General features: G+C 42.4%; 1 protein-coding gene across 2 annotated transcripts in view; it reads left to right on the forward strand.

The window, feature by feature from the left end:
• LOC309487683 (polyamine-transporting ATPase 13A3-like) overlaps positions 1-15,682 on the forward strand; it is a 200,300-nt gene that overhangs the window by 155,350 nt on the left and 29,268 nt on the right. The gene's annotated exons all lie outside the window — the stretch shown is intronic.

Raw genomic sequence — 15,682 nt, forward strand, 5'->3', positions numbered from 1 at the left:
CGCGCGCCAGTATCGTGCGCACAGACAGCACGCCAGAATACAGTTATCTTTCGTGCTTGAACTTACAATAACACACACAGTTATGCCAAAATGTCCGTTTTGTCGAGTATCTTAATAACATAAGAGCTGTCTTATGATGAACGTCAAGAGTTGTGAAAGAATGAGGCGCGTGCGAGAGCCGCGTCTCCGTCAGCTGGTCTTAAAGAGACAGCAGCCAATAAAGCTTTCTGTCAGTAAAGTTAATCAAAGAACAAAAAGAACAGAGAAAATGACTCACTGCTGTTGACTAAAGTTTTTTTTTTTTTTTTTGCTATAATAAGGATTAGTCTATATTTAATTTATAATTTATGCAGTGCAGTTTGACAATTTCGGTATATGTCCTAGGTCTACCTGTTTGACAGGCACAGGTAAATATGACATTTATTTTTAACTCTTGTATTATTGAGACAAATAACAATATTGAATTTATTTTAATTTGAAAACACAGTGCATTTAGTTGTTGTTTCTAGTTTGAGTTGAGAAATGGGCTACAAATTTCAGCATTATCACTAATCTGTGTGTGCATTTTACTTGAGAAATAAGCAAGTTAACTCATGAAACCATTTGTTTACTATATCGCAATCGCATATCGCAATATTGACCTCAATAATCACAATATGACATTTTCCCCAAATCGTGCAGCCATACTTTTCAGAAAAATGTATTTCGTATCATTGTCTTGTGAACTAGTCATTCAGCTTTTGATCAATAGTGATTGGCATGTTAAATCCCACACCTGGTGTGTGTTCCTTTGGAGGGTGTGGTTGTCAGGTAGGGGAAGGGGGCCCATGAGCTTCAGTGCCCAGGGGCCCCTGGGGGTACTAATCCAGCCTTGCTTAGTGGTGTAGCACATCATCTCGATTTTAAGAATCGTTGTTGTGTTTCTTTTTAACTGAAAAGACATCAGTTAGACAATATTCTGATTTTAAATTTGGGGTTTCATAAGCTCCAAGCCATAATAAACATTAGACCTACTTAAGTCTCTGCAGCTAGTGTACTTAAATTTTATTTATCTGCAAAATTATGTTGTATACTTACAGTTTTGCACAATATATGTTCTCAAAACTACATACACCCTTTAAAAAAATATACATTTAGCAGTTGTTTAGCATGGGTCTGTGTAATCTGTTCTGAAATGGTTTTATTATAATATACTGTAAATCGTTATCGCAAGAGGCTGCAATGTATATCACAATATAGATTTTAGGCCATATCGCCCATCCCTAATTGATAGCCTATAGTAGTTGATAATAACATAGGCCTACCTAATGTTGCCTACGGACGGTAACAGTACAGTAGTAACCTTTTACAGTCTATGAGTAGAACAGCTTTCTCAAGCAGTTTATGATGCATTTTGGAAACAGGAGATGAGCCCCTGGTCTAATGCGCCACCTGGCTTGAGAAACCCGTTCTCAAAGACTTACTTTTATAGTCATTATTTGGGTAGCACACATATTCTGAATGCCTTCGGCAGAATTCAAATGAGCCATTTTAATCTAGATTAATCTAGATTAATTTCAAAATTAATCTAGATTAATCTAGATTAAAAAAAATAATCTATGCCCACCTCTAATATATATATATATATATGAGGGGGGTGTTACTTTGCTTTTCATTTATTACTTAAAGCTCACATGAAGTTCTTCAATGCTACATTGAAAACTACTAGCCTAGCTGATAAAGTTCAAACATTATTAAAAACAAGTAAACAGTCATTAGTAAAATAAGAACAAATACACAAATTTCAAGTAGAGATGAATACTAAATAACAAAGTTACAAAGTCTAACAGTAGTAGCCTATTCAGGTACAGAAATGAATAATTAAGCCTAAATGTAAAACAGCACTATTTGTTCACTGTAGAAATTAAATATAGTTTCATCTTTGTTAAAGTTTTATTTTTAACATTAATGACACTGAATTTTAGGAGTGTGCTGTCACTTTAAGACAGACTGCATGGACCGAAAAAACTGACACGCATCAGGTTTCTCAACTGTTCACTTATGACATAATCGAGAGAGAACTTGCCGAGGCGGGTATTTAGATATCATTTTGCTTGTGTCTGTTCAAGGGCAAGTAAACGCGAAAGAGGAATCAATTCGGTGTTCGAGCACTGTCTGAACCCCCACCCCTCTCTCTCTCTCTCTTTCTTCAACATTGTTTGAATGTGTAAATTGGCAAGTTATAAACTTTCACTCTATAATGGTTAAATTTAGCAGTTAATCCGAGAATCACATGCGTGCCGAACCGTGGGGCCTGGTCCATACGGATCAACTGCGATCTGTTCCAGCCCTAGTTTTAAGCCAGTTATGTATATCTTTTGCTGTAGTGTTTCAGTTGGAAATATCAGTTAAATTTTCAGACATTCATTCTGCCATTAATTGTAATAATCCAGTGAAATTTTTGAATGCACAAGGAGTCTGACAACAGCCTGTGCTCCACACAGAGATCTGAGCTCACCATCATCGAGTCCATCTTTGATTACATGAAGAAACAGAAAAAACTGAGACACTAAATCCAGAAGAACTGTGGCAACATCTCCAAGACGCCTTACTCACTTACTCCAGCTCTGGCTCTTGCTGATATTAATTGGTTTTAAGATAGTCTTTTTGCTGTCTAATTAAACTTGGGTTTGTGACTGAAAGATTGTCTGGAAAAAAGTGTCTGCTAAATAACTGCTTGTGTACTTTCATGACACATTGACGTGGGTTGAGTAAATAGGCCTGTCAGGTTTATGATTGCGGTGTTTCCTTGTATTCATCGTACATTCTGCTCGAGAGGAAGGAAGAAAAAAAGTGCAGCATGTTGGATTCACGATTTGCTTCTAAATTGTAGCTGAGAGCAGAATGTGACCACATAGCAGCTGCTCTAGAATGGTAGGAAGGGCTCGGTCCTGAGTTGGGTTTCCCCTTTCCGTGGTGTGTTGTACGGGTGCGGGGGACTGATAAGATCAGGGAGCAGTGACACCCGTCTGTCTAACACACACTCACACACTTTCCCTGTGTTCTGCCATGCTGCCTCCCTGCTGCCCTATTGTTGAGGTGACCACACCAGCATGGCACTGGTTTCCTCCCTGGTGTCCCTTCTAAGCAGGTTTCAAAACCTAGTGAGCTGCCTTCTAAAGCCCCCCATACACTCACAGAAAAGTTTTTTTTTTCAAGATACACTAACTGACTTTTGCTCATATTTTTGCCCTAATTTGCAGCCTAGGCCCTGTTTACACCTAGCCTGGTCCTACCAGACTCTTGTACATTTCATTTGACAAGCGTTAACTTCCTTGAAGTCGGGTACTCTGTTGAAGTTTAAAACTATTGGATCTGCCCTGAGCCACTCTGGATCTGCCATAACCATTCGCTAACGTTTGGTCGTGACGTATGTCTACAACTCAAACTAGCGCACCTCAACGTCACTCCCTCTGTTCGCTGATTGGAACGCCAAAAAATTGGCCGGAGAAAACCCAAGAATATGCCGCAAACCCAGATGAAGTACTGAAGGAAAATGAAAATTGAGCGAAAGTACATAGGAGGGCGGAGCCAGGCTAGTTTACACCTGGTATTAAGATGTGTTTCGGGTTGATCGGATCACAAGTAGACGAGGGAGACACATACCTGTTTACACCAGGTGTTTTAATCCGTCTCTTTTGTTCACTTTCAACCCCTTCTGTCCTGATTTCGTTGAGGGGAGGGTCTATGGGCGGTTCTATATAATCCAATGGACAAAATAAGCTTGTGCAATTTACATATGAACCTGCTTAAAGACAACAGAAAAACATATGGAGAGCAGCAACTTTCGTTTCTGCTCTGACAGCCGTAAGACCACGCGTGATAGAAATCAGGAATGGTGAGAGAACATAGTGATTTCTTTTTTTTTCTTTTTTTTTTTCTTCAAACCAAACTTGGGTCTTCAGCCAACAAAGTTTAAATCCTGTCTGGTTAGTGCGGAGAAGGTGGTCTTTTGTGGCTGTTCGAACACATTACTAAAGCAATCCGGTCGAATGCGTTTGACTACCTCTGGAAGTGGTAAAAAGTGGACAAGCACAAAACGTATTAGACCCTGTTTACACCTGTACACTTGTAATCCGATCGACCAAAACAAACCTTAATACCTGGTGTAAACAGAGCCCTAGATGAGTCAACAATAGTTGCTGATAGCGATATCGTAGTGTATGATGCGTCGCTACTGATACCAAAGCTGTCCTTTATCTACCAGTGTTGCAATACAAAATTAACAGAACACGTGTAACAAATTAGCCTCAATATTTGACTCATCAGCACAGATAAAACAACTGACTGCACCACTGACCTCTAACTTCCATTGTGATCTGTACATCCACACTCACTGCGTCTGCCCACCCAAGACCGCATCCAAATGCACTTTCCGTTGTGACTCAGCACGTTTCAACAACTACTGCGGTCATCTCCTGCACATCCATGCTTGTTTCATCTGTCATGCGTCTTCTAGCAATGAGGTGTGTTTTTTTCTGTGTGAGTTTGTTGTGTTCGGAATGATTTAAGCCCGGGACACACCAAGCCGACGGTCGGCCATCTGGCAGTTTTTGTGCGTCGGCCGACTAAGTTTTCTCAGTGTGTTTCGCACAGTCGGCTGAAATTGGTCGTTGAATCGACGTCGGGCCGTCTGTGAAAAAGAGTACTCTTGATTGGCTGCTCAGCTTAGTGAACCAGTCAGTGCACGAGAATAATAGCAAAACAGCGACCAAAGAAGTCAATACTACGGTGGCCGAGAGAGCTCAACGCGCTGCAACTGAAGAAAACACATGCAAATAGAAAAACACCTGCAAATTAAGAAAACATCTTCATCAGTATCACAACACATGTGTGCTCCAAATACTCACAACACAACCAAATACAGAAACGCGCTGCAAAAGTTCACAACACAACCAAATACAGAAACGCGCTGCAAATAGGATAGAACACAACGGAAATGTTTCCGGGGAACCCAATAAGTGACGGACCCGGCTGGGACGTTTTTTATTGCTCGTGAGCATTACCTATGCCCTAACGTTACTCCCTTAAAAGGGCAGACGGCAGAGCCCTTGAAGTGGGCACTTTGGAGGGTGATTTGGTGACTCTGTCTATGATTTGGACCCTTCATTCTAACATTTCTTATGAAACTTATTTTAACATAACATGAATGTGTACAATGTAACTGATGTATATATTAATATCTTTCCCTCATGTTCTTTTTCTCTATCTTTTTTTCTTTAATTTATTTTAGTCTTCAGCTTGTTCTTTTCTGATTAGTATTCTAATGACATTGAACATATTATAAATACATTTTGTATATTGTAGGCTATACAAAGTTGTATGTCATAAACGTGTAATCTCTGTATGTTTTGCAACAAAAATAAAATAATAAATTAAATTAAAGTAGACAGCTGTAAGCATGTCCCAGTCGGGTCCGTCACTTATTGGCTTCCCCGGAAACATTTCCGTTGTGTTCTGTCCTATTTGCAGCTTGTTTCTGATTTGTTTGTGTTGTGAACTTTTGCAGCGCGTTTCTGTATTTGTTTGTGTTGTGAACTTTTGCAGCGCGTTTCTGTATTTGGTTGTGTTGTGAGTATTTGGAGCACACATGTGTTGTGAAACTGATGAAGATGTTTTCTTAATTTGCAGGTGTTTTTCTATGTGCATGTGTTTTCTTCAGTTGCAGCGCGTTGAGCTCTCTCGGCCACCGTACAATACGGTACAGATAGAAGGCTGTTCTAATGTTACGTCATGTTACCTGAGTTTTCCTTGGCGAATATTTCAATATTAACATTGAAGAAAGAAAGTGTTTAGCAGGATTGATATTCAAAACTGTAAGCACGCCACGCACTGCTTTGTTTATGGTTTGTGTATCTGCAGCGTCGATTTCCCTTTTTGAATGACGAATATAGATGAATATATCTTCAGAAATAGACAGTTGTCTCATTTACACGCAGGCGCAGAACGCGCATTCTAGCTTACAGTAGGCTGTAGTTCTCTCGGTGTGTTCAAGTGCAGCTTTTTCCCCCTGACGCAGGCGACGCGAGGCGACAACACAGTCGGCTTTCATCAGCGCTAGTTCTTTGGCGTCGGTTTGGTGTGTCCCGGGCTTTAAAGGTCTTGGAGTGTAATGTATTGTCCTCAGTGTATGATGCCCTGTTTTTCTCGAACCATTTTCAAAGTCAGCAAGTGTATGATGCCTAGCGTTTTTAAAATCTTTTCAGATTCCAGCCTTTAGGGGTAAAAAGAACTTTGAAATACCTTGTCAGCGGAATAGTGTTAGCGAACATCCTGACACCGCCCGTCCAGCAGAAAGTGGCGTTTAGAAGAATATGTAAATATGTGCTGATGGTAAAGAAGCAGCAGATAAGAAAGCATCTGATCATTTGTTTAAGTCTGACATCCGACGCCACCACTTCCGGGTCCAAATGCTCTTATCAGATGCCAAAAGCAAACAACAAACGGTTCTACAATACACACGCATTGTGATGTAATACTAACGAAAAATCCTAACCTTTATCTCCATACTGAAATCCCTGATGGCCAATTAGTTTTTTAAAGCTTAGCTTAAATGTGTGAAACAAGTAGAAGCTTGGACACGGAAACAGTATTCCATATGTCATGACAAACAGATCAAGTCATGATTATTTATATACCATTTTATACGATATATTCTCAGTGTCGCTTTCAATTAGAATTACTACTTCAATTTCTACTATAAAGCGGCTCTCCAGTGTGTTCATGTTTTATCTGACTTCGACAAACACATGGAGGATTTGGAGGATACATGTTCTTAATTCAAAATAATGCCATAATGCATCTTAATTAATTTTTTTATTTAAATTTTAGGGTGAAATACTTGGACATGTTCTTGACAAGCTTTATGGGATTCACCCATACAAAAGATAATGGTGAATAAATATATAGTGTAAATGGTAGGTTACGTAATACTTTTATGACATTGCTAACTTTAATTGCCAAGACTTTGTTTGGCCGGTGGTTTGTAATGAGAATGCGGATTGGCCAGTTTTTCGAATGATTGTGAGAGCTGGAAAGAGCCACTTGAGTGATTGACACCAGTGTTTTTCGCCGATCCCCAACTCCTTCCTCAGCAAACAGCTTCGGTTACACACACATGCACAAGGACGCTGTACATTCCTGTCACTCTTCAAGACAACTGCAATCGCACAGACATGAAATTCAACCATTAATCTCTTTCATCCTCAATGTTTTTTTGTTTGAGCACTGAACTTAATCTGTTCCACAGCTTCACTCCACATATAGAAAGTGTTGCATCTAAGGTCCAAAATGGACACCCACTCGCCCAGTAAGAACCAGTTGAGAATAAATTGCAGCGAGTATACGCCGGATTTCCGTCAATTGCAGGGTTCCCCCCTGTCCTTAAATTCACTTTTCATAATTTTAAGGCCGTAAATATGCTTACATTTCTCAAATAGTGTAATAAATGTCTCAATTTCAGTTTGAATTAACTTAAATTAAGGAAAGATGAGGTGTATTCACTCTGCTGAGGGGGATGTGATCAAAGCCTGGAGTGGAGCGAAAGCACCTTCGGTTCGCGTATCTACCCCGCAGTGATAAAATTCTGTATCAAAAATGTTGATGCCAGACAAGTAGTTTTTTAAGGATTGGTTTGAAGGTAATTCCAACCCTGCGCACATATATTCAAACGCGCATACCAATAGACTGAACTCGTAATATGCATGTGCACGCCATCAGCGTTCTCACAGGTTTCGCGTTTAAAGTCTGTGTAGAGTTTCCTGTTAAAACAGTGTCGTGTTAGCGGCCCCTAAGTTAATAACTATTGATCGTTGCAACGGAAGTGAATCAATCAAATTAACTTTAGCTGGAAAATAACTTTATTCAAGAACTGCTATAAAGCCAAAACAATCTCTGTTACTTTAGACTATCTTTGTATCTCTGTAAAGCCGTTTTGGAACAATCTACATTGTTAAAAGCGCTATATAAATGAAGATGACTTGACTTTACTCTCTGCACTCTAAGCGTTCTGTTATCACTCAGAGTTTTCCATTCCCGTTCACGGAAAAACTGCTCTGTGTTAACTCCATTTTAAAAGTTATTCTAATATGTTTATTTTTTATATCATGAACGTCTGAATTTATAATACTATATGTAACATTTATATACTATATGTAATGGTTTAGAAAGTATTCTACACGTTTAATAAATATAATTACATAAAAATGTCCAAATGTAGTGAACAAGCCTATAGAGAGAAATGCACATTTTACATTACATTACAGATTACATAAGAAAGTTGTAACGATCCCCAGCTGGAGTGCCCTCGGGAGCCACCAGAGGGTGCTCCACAATAGACTATGATCACTTCCTCACAAACCACATTTCCTATAACTCACTGCCCGGACTCATCAGCACTCATCATCTCATTCACCTGTGTCTTATCACCTTGTTTCACTCATTTACATTTACATTTACATTTAGTCATTTAGCAGACGCCTTTCTCCAAAGCGACTTACAAATTAGGACAAAATTCAGCGAGTCATCATAAAGAGGCAAAAGCAACAACAACGCAAGAAGTGCTCAAAGTACGAAGTTCAGGTATTATTCAGAGTAGCATAAGCCTGATAAGTGATGTTACAAAGGGAAAGGAAAATATATATATATTTTTTTTTTTTTTTTTTTTTTTTTTTTTTTTATAAGGTTAAGTGCTCACGGAAGAGATTTGTTTTCAGCTGTCTTTTGAATGTTGTCAGGGATTCTGCATTCCGGATGAGGGTGGGGAGAGCGTTCCACCAGCATGGAACTGTGAATGAGAATGTTCTGGAAAGTGATTTTGTGGCTTTCTGTGATGGAACCACGAGACGTCGCTCGTTGACCGATCGTAGGTGTCTGGTAGGGATGTAGACTCGTAGGAGTGAGTGAAAGTAGGAGGGAGCTGAGCCTGTGATAGTTCTGTAAGCAAGCGTCAGTGCCTTGAACTTGATGCGAGCAGCGAGAGGTAGCCAGTGCAGAGAGATGAACAGAGGAGTGACGTGGGCCCTCTTGGGCTCGTTGAAGATAAGACGAGCTGCAGCATTCTGGATCATCTGTAGGGTTTTGGTTGCACATGCTGGAAGTCCAGCCAGAAGAGCATTGCAGTAGTCAAGCCTAGAGATGACCAGGGCCTGGACGATGAGTTGTGTTGCATGCTCAGTTAGGAAAGGCCTGATTTTCCTGATGTTGTGCAGTGCAAACCTGCATGATCGAGCTGTCTTTGAAATGTGATCTGTGAAGGTCAGCTGGTCATCAAACGTTACTCCAAGATTTCTGACCGATCTTGATGGGGTGATTAATGATGACTCTAGCTGGATGGTGAAGTCGTGCTGTAGAGACGGATTGGCAGGGAGGACGAGAAGCTCAGTCTTTGCCAGGTTGAGCTGCAGGTGATGTTCCTTCATCCATGTGGAGATGTCCGCCAGACAGCTTGAGACCCGTGCAGCTACTGTGGGATCATCTGGTTGAAAGGAGAGGAAGAGCTGCGTGTCATCAGCATAGCAGTGGTAGGAAAAACCGTGTGCCTGTATGATGTGTCCCAGTGATGTGGTGTAGATGGAGAAGAGGAGGGGACCAAGAACTGAACCCTGGGGAACCCCTGTGGTCAGCTGATGTGCTCTGGATACCTCACCTCTCCATGCGACCTTGAAGGACCTACCTGTGAGATAGGACTCAAACCAGTGGAGTGAAGTTCCTGTGATGCCCAGTGATGAGAGGGTGGACATAAGGATCTGATGATTCACCGTGTCGAAGGCAGCAGACAGATCCAGGAGAATGAGGACTGAAGATTTGGAAGCAGCTTTTGCGATCCGTAGGGCTTCTGTGACTGACAGTAATGCAGTCTCAGTTGAATGTCCTTTCTTGAAGCCAGATTGGTTGACATCCAGCTGGTTGTTTAGAGACAAGAAGGATGTTAGTTGGTTGAAGACAGCTCTTTCAAGTGTCTTCGCAATGAATGGTAGGAGAGAGATAGGTCTGTAATTGTCTACAAATGATGTGTTTAGCGTTGGTTTTTTGAGCAGTGGAGTAACCCGAGCCTGCTTGAATGCTGTAGGGAAGGTGCCAGTATGGAGGGATGAGTTGATGATGTGTGTGAGTGATGGTAGAAGTGTGGGAGAGATGGCTTGTAGAAGGTGTGAGGGGATGGGGTCAAGCGGGCAGGTGGTAGGGTGACTGGAGAGGAGAAGTGTAGATACTTCTTCCTCGGTTAGCGAAGAAAAGGAGGACAGAGGGATATTGGCTGTGGAAGGGGTCGGTCTGGGTTCCTGTGTGTGTGGAGCTGAGAATTGACTGCTGATAGCTGTTGTTTTCTTGGTGAAGAAGTGCGCAAAATCGTCAGCAGTTAAGGAGGAGGCGGGTGGTGGTGTAGGTGGACAGAGGAGAGAGTTGAATGTCTTGAAGAGTAGTCGTGTGTTGGAGGAGCTGTTGATCTTGTTGTGGAAGTATGAAGATTTTGCAGCATGAACATCGACAGAAAAGGAGGAGAGGAGAAATTGATACATACTCAGGTCAGATGCGTCTTTTGATTTGTGCCATTTCCTCTCCGCTGCCCTGAGTTCGGTCCGGTGTTCACGAAGAACCTCAGATAACCAGGGGTTAGAGGGAGTAGCGCGTGCTGGCCTGGAGGAGAGGGGGCAGATAATGTCTAGAGAAGAGATTAGAGTGGAGCATAAGGTGTCCGTTGCGGTATTCACATCCAGAGATGAGAATTGTGAGGGTGGGGGAAGAGAGGATGACACGGCAGAGGAAAGATGGGAGGGGGAAAGTGAGCGCAGGTTTCGTCTGAAAGTGACTGGTGGTGGGGGTGGTGGTGCAGGGGTAGAGAGTTGTAGACTGAAAGTAATGAGGAAATGATCTGAAACGTGGAGAGGTGTCACCAGGATGTTTTCTGTGGTGCAGTTGCGTGTGTAAACCAGGTCCAGTTGGTTGCCTGATTTGTGAGTACCTGTGGTGATGAGTCGTTTGAGATCGAAAGAGGCTAGGAGTGAGGTGAAGTCTGTTGCATGTGGCTTTTCGAGATGAATGTTGAAGTCACCGAAGACTAGAAGTGGGGTGCCGTCCTCAGGGAAAGTGGACAGCAGCACATCCAGCTCATCTACAAAGTTACCCAGCTGACCTGGGGGGCGATAAATGACTACAATATGGATTTTAATGGGAGTTGTAAGTGTAATAGCATGATATTCAAATGAGTTGTTGTTGCATAGAGAAGAGAGCGTGGAGTATTTGTAATTGTTAGAAACGAGAAGCCCTGTACCCCCACCTCTCCCAGACTGGCGCGGGGAGTGGGAGAAGGAGAAATTGCTAGAGAGAGCAGCAGGGGTTGCTGAGTCTTCTGGACGGATCCAGGTCTCAGTCAGCCCCAAGATACTAAGAGTAGAATGAGATGCAAAGGCTGGAATGAAGTCAGCTTTATTGACTGCTGACTGACAATTCCATAGACCCACGGAAAGAGAGAGAGGAGTGTGTGAGGATGTGAGGATGGGACGCAGATTGGCAGTATTGCGCTGTCTATTGCGCGTGATGAAAGGACGTTGCCGAGAGATAACAGGAATGTATTGAAAGCACATGTTGATGAAGGTGAACAATAAGATAAGTAGAGGGAAAAAGAAGGGAAGAGGAGATACTTAAGTGCCTTTCTGGTGTCCTTGCTCGGTGGAGTCGCGCAGGTAGAGTCGCTGGTCTTTATCCGAGTCGGTCTTCACACGAGGAGGCTGAACACGAGAGCTGAATGCTTCCGCTGACGCTTCCGCGGCAGCGTGCAAATTACACAGATATACAGATAATGCTCTCACCGCTTGAGTGAGTACAGCTGTTTCGTTCGGGCAATTAAGTCAATAACGGCAAAATGTGTCAAATCTAAAGTGCTAGGAGCAACGGCTTAAGTTACGTGCAAATTAGGTTGCTATAAACAGTTACATGTGTTTCGTTCGCGGCTATTTCTCTAAAGTGCCAATGCGTCTAACTGAAATACAGGATTATGTCAAATTAAAATTACAAAAGAACAAGAAAATCGAAGATGGCCTTACCTTGACTAAAATACAGCACTGAAAAATCAGGAGAACAAGGTATTCTAGAGAAAACCACTTGCGAGCTGCGTGCCTCTAGTATGCTGCCCGCTGGTCCTATTGAAGTGATCTGAAAGCCCTTCTATTTATATCTATCAATTCTCACAGATGCTGTTTCGTTCGGGCAATTAAGTCAATAACGGCAAAATGTGTCAAATCTAAAGTGCTAGGAGCAACGGCTTAAGTTACGTGCAAATTAGGTTGCTATAAACAGTTACATGTGTTTCGTTCGCGGCTATTTCTCTAAAGTGCCAATGCGTCTAACTGAAATACAGGATTATGTCAAATTAAAATTACAAAAGAACAAGAAAATCGAAGATGGCCTTACCTTGACTAAAATACAGCACTGAAAAATCAGGAGAACAAGGTATTCTAGAGAAAACCACTTGCGAGCTGCGTGCCTCTAGTATGCTGCCCGCTGGTCCTATTGAAGTGATCTGAAAGCCCTTCTATTTATATCTATCAATTCTCACAGATGCTGTTTCGTTCGGGCAATTAAGTCAATAACGGCAAAATGTGTCAAATCTAAAGTGCTAGGAGCAACGGCTTAAGTTACGTGCAAATTAGGTTGCTATAAACAGTTACATGTGTTTCGTTCGCGGCTATTTCTCTAAAGTGCCAATGCGTCTAACTGAAATACAGGATTATGTCAAATTAAAATTACAAAAGAACAAGAAAATCGAAGATGGCCTTACCTTGACTAAAATACAGCACTGAAAAATCAGGAGAACAAGGTATTCTAGAGAAAACCACTTGCGAGCTGCGTGCCTCTAGTATGCTGCCCGCTGGTCCACTCACACCATAAATACCTGGTTTTCACATTCACTCGGCACAAAGCCATCCAAACGCCAGTCTAGCCGCGCCTGAGACTGAGAGCGTCATGTCCGCCAAGCAGGAGTCTGTGAGCGTCATGCCCGAGGCCAGAGCCAAAGCCCTCTTCGCCGCTGGTCCCGTCCAGCACAGGGTTTCACAAGATGCTGGTCCCGTCCAGCCCAGAGTGTCACCAGCCCAGAGTTTCACAAGATGCTTGTCCAGTCCAGAGTTTCCGGACGAGATGGCCGCCGCCGAGCCAGTGTCTCAGGACGAGATGGTCTCCGCCGAGCCAGTGTCTCCGGACGAGATGGCCGCCGCCGAGCCAGTGTCTCCGGACGAGATAGCCGCTGCCACGTCGCCTGAGCCCTCAGCAGAGATGGCCGCCGACACGCCTGAACCTGAGCCCTCAGCAGAGATGGCCGCCGACACGCCTAAACCTGAGCCCTTAGCAGAGATAGCCGCTGCCACGGTGTCTGTTCCTGAGCCGGTGTCTGTTCCTGTTCCTGTTCCTGAGCCGGTGTCTGTTCCCGTTCCTGAGCCGGTGTCTGTTCCCGTTTCTGAGCCGGTGTTTGTTCCTGTTCCTGTTCCTGAGCCAGTGTCTGTTCCTGTTCCTGAGCCAGTGTCTGTTCCTGTTCCTGAGCCGGTGTCTATTCCTGTGCCATGGTCGCCTGCAGGGTCGTCTCCGCCCTGGCTGCCTGAAGGGTCGTCTCCTCCCTGGCCTCCTGAACCTTCTGCTCTGCCCTGGCCGCCTGAAGGTTCGTCTCCGCCCTGGCCGCCTGAAGGTTCGTCTCCGCCCTGGCCGCCTGAAGGGTCGTCTCCGCCCTGGCCTCCTGAAGGTTCGTCTCCTCCCTGGCCTCCTGAAGGGTCGTCTCCTCCCTGGTCGCCTGCACAGCCCGCTCCGCCCTGGCCTTCCGTCCTGCCGCAGTCTCCAGGTCCTCTTCTGCTCCACGGACTTGGCCCTCCATCCCGCCCCTGGATCCGCACCTCCCACCTGGACAGTTTTGGAGCGTCTGGAAGCCGCTCTTTGGGGGGGAGGGGGGGCTATGTAACGATCACCAGCTGGAATGCCCTCGAGAGCCACTAGAGGGTGCTCCACAATAGACTATTATCACTTCCTCACAAACTACATTTCCCATAACTCACTGCCCGGACTCATCAGCACTCATCATCTCATTCACCTGTGTCTTATCACCTTGTTTCACTCACACCATAAATACCTGGTTTTCACATTCACTCGGCGCGAAGTCTTGTTTTACTGTTGTGAACTTTACTATTCCCGTGGACTGTCCGTTTGTTTTTGACCTTGCCCGTTTCTGGATTTCTCCCTGTCTGCTGCCTCCCTACGTTACCACTGCTTTGATCTCTGTCTCTGATTGTCTGCTGCCTGCCTTGACCTTTTGCCTGGTATTGTACTACGATTTAGCCCTGTCTTCGCTGCTGTATCTGCTGGTTCTGACCATTGCCTGTTTGATTACTTTGATCAATAAATCACACTGCATATAAATCTCTCTTACTCGGATGCTTCATAACAAAAGTAGTCTGTTTCTATTTGTTTTGAATTTTTTTGCTTAAAATTAGACATTTCAAGCTATATATATATATATATATATATATATATATATATATATATATATATATATATATATATATATATATATATATCCGCCTCCATGTGATTATATTGTCTGCTATATTTGCTTCTCATTTATTAAATCTAAGCAATTGGTTGATGAAACTAAATTAATTTTAAAGAAAGGTTTTATACAAAACTTAATGAAGTGGTCAAAATCATGTCTGACCGGAGATGCGTCCGTTGTTCAAATTTCACACGATCAAAAAGGACACTAATACGCATGTGCACAGCAAAAATCACAACTTGTGCTTGCTGTGCACGCAAGTTATTTAAGGTGCCTCAACTGTACACGTCTCAACTGTTACACAGTCTACCCTATAGTTTGTGATTATTAGCTCACTTTTCGGCAAAAGCTCTGTTTGCTTTTATTATTTGAGAAATAAAAACTTAAGTTAAAGTTATGCAAATGGTTAATTATTTGTATGACTACATCACAAAGAGTCAAGTCTTGTAAAAGCATTAGATTGAAAACATTGAAATTTCATAAAGTGTGTAAATAATAGAAACACAGTTCAAAATGACCTTTTTTTAAATGCAACTGTTCTTTGAGTATTTCATTTGTGAAGGTAAAGCATGTACTCACTACACTCCTAATTACAAGAAGAAACTGCTCTTAAACTGGGTGTGTGACAGGCTGTGGAATGGGGTTTGGCCGAGGAAATATTTTCAGTCAAAAGTTTTTTTTTTGTTTTTTTTTTGCTTTAACCCTTGATAACTTAAGCAGTTCGAAAAGTCAAACTGTAAAAATTCTGCAGAAAACATCACAACTTGGATGTCTTTGAAAAAAAAAGTCCTCTGTGGACAATATTCACAGGATGTCTGAATCATGTTTATTATTATTTGTTTTAAATCTATAATTGTGTGACATAATTCTCAAAATAAGGCGCAAACATAAAAATATGAGCAGGGTTGGTTCTAATGTGAAACTAAGGTGAAAGAAAATACTTTAAAATATCTAAATAGCAAATTCATCTACCATTTGTAGGTAAAATTAAATTTTGGACCCCTGTGCCTATAAATCTCATTCTGTTTAGAGGGACATTTTTAATTTGTGTTTGATTGTCAAATTGCCGACTGGTTTGACAGCTGTTATCTTGCTCTCAGACTCTCAGCTGAG

Source organism: Leuciscus leuciscus, assembly GCF_965113295.1.
Source record: "Leuciscus leuciscus genome assembly, chromosome: 23".
Classification (NCBI taxonomy): Eukaryota; Metazoa; Chordata; class Actinopteri; order Cypriniformes; family Leuciscidae; genus Leuciscus; species Leuciscus leuciscus.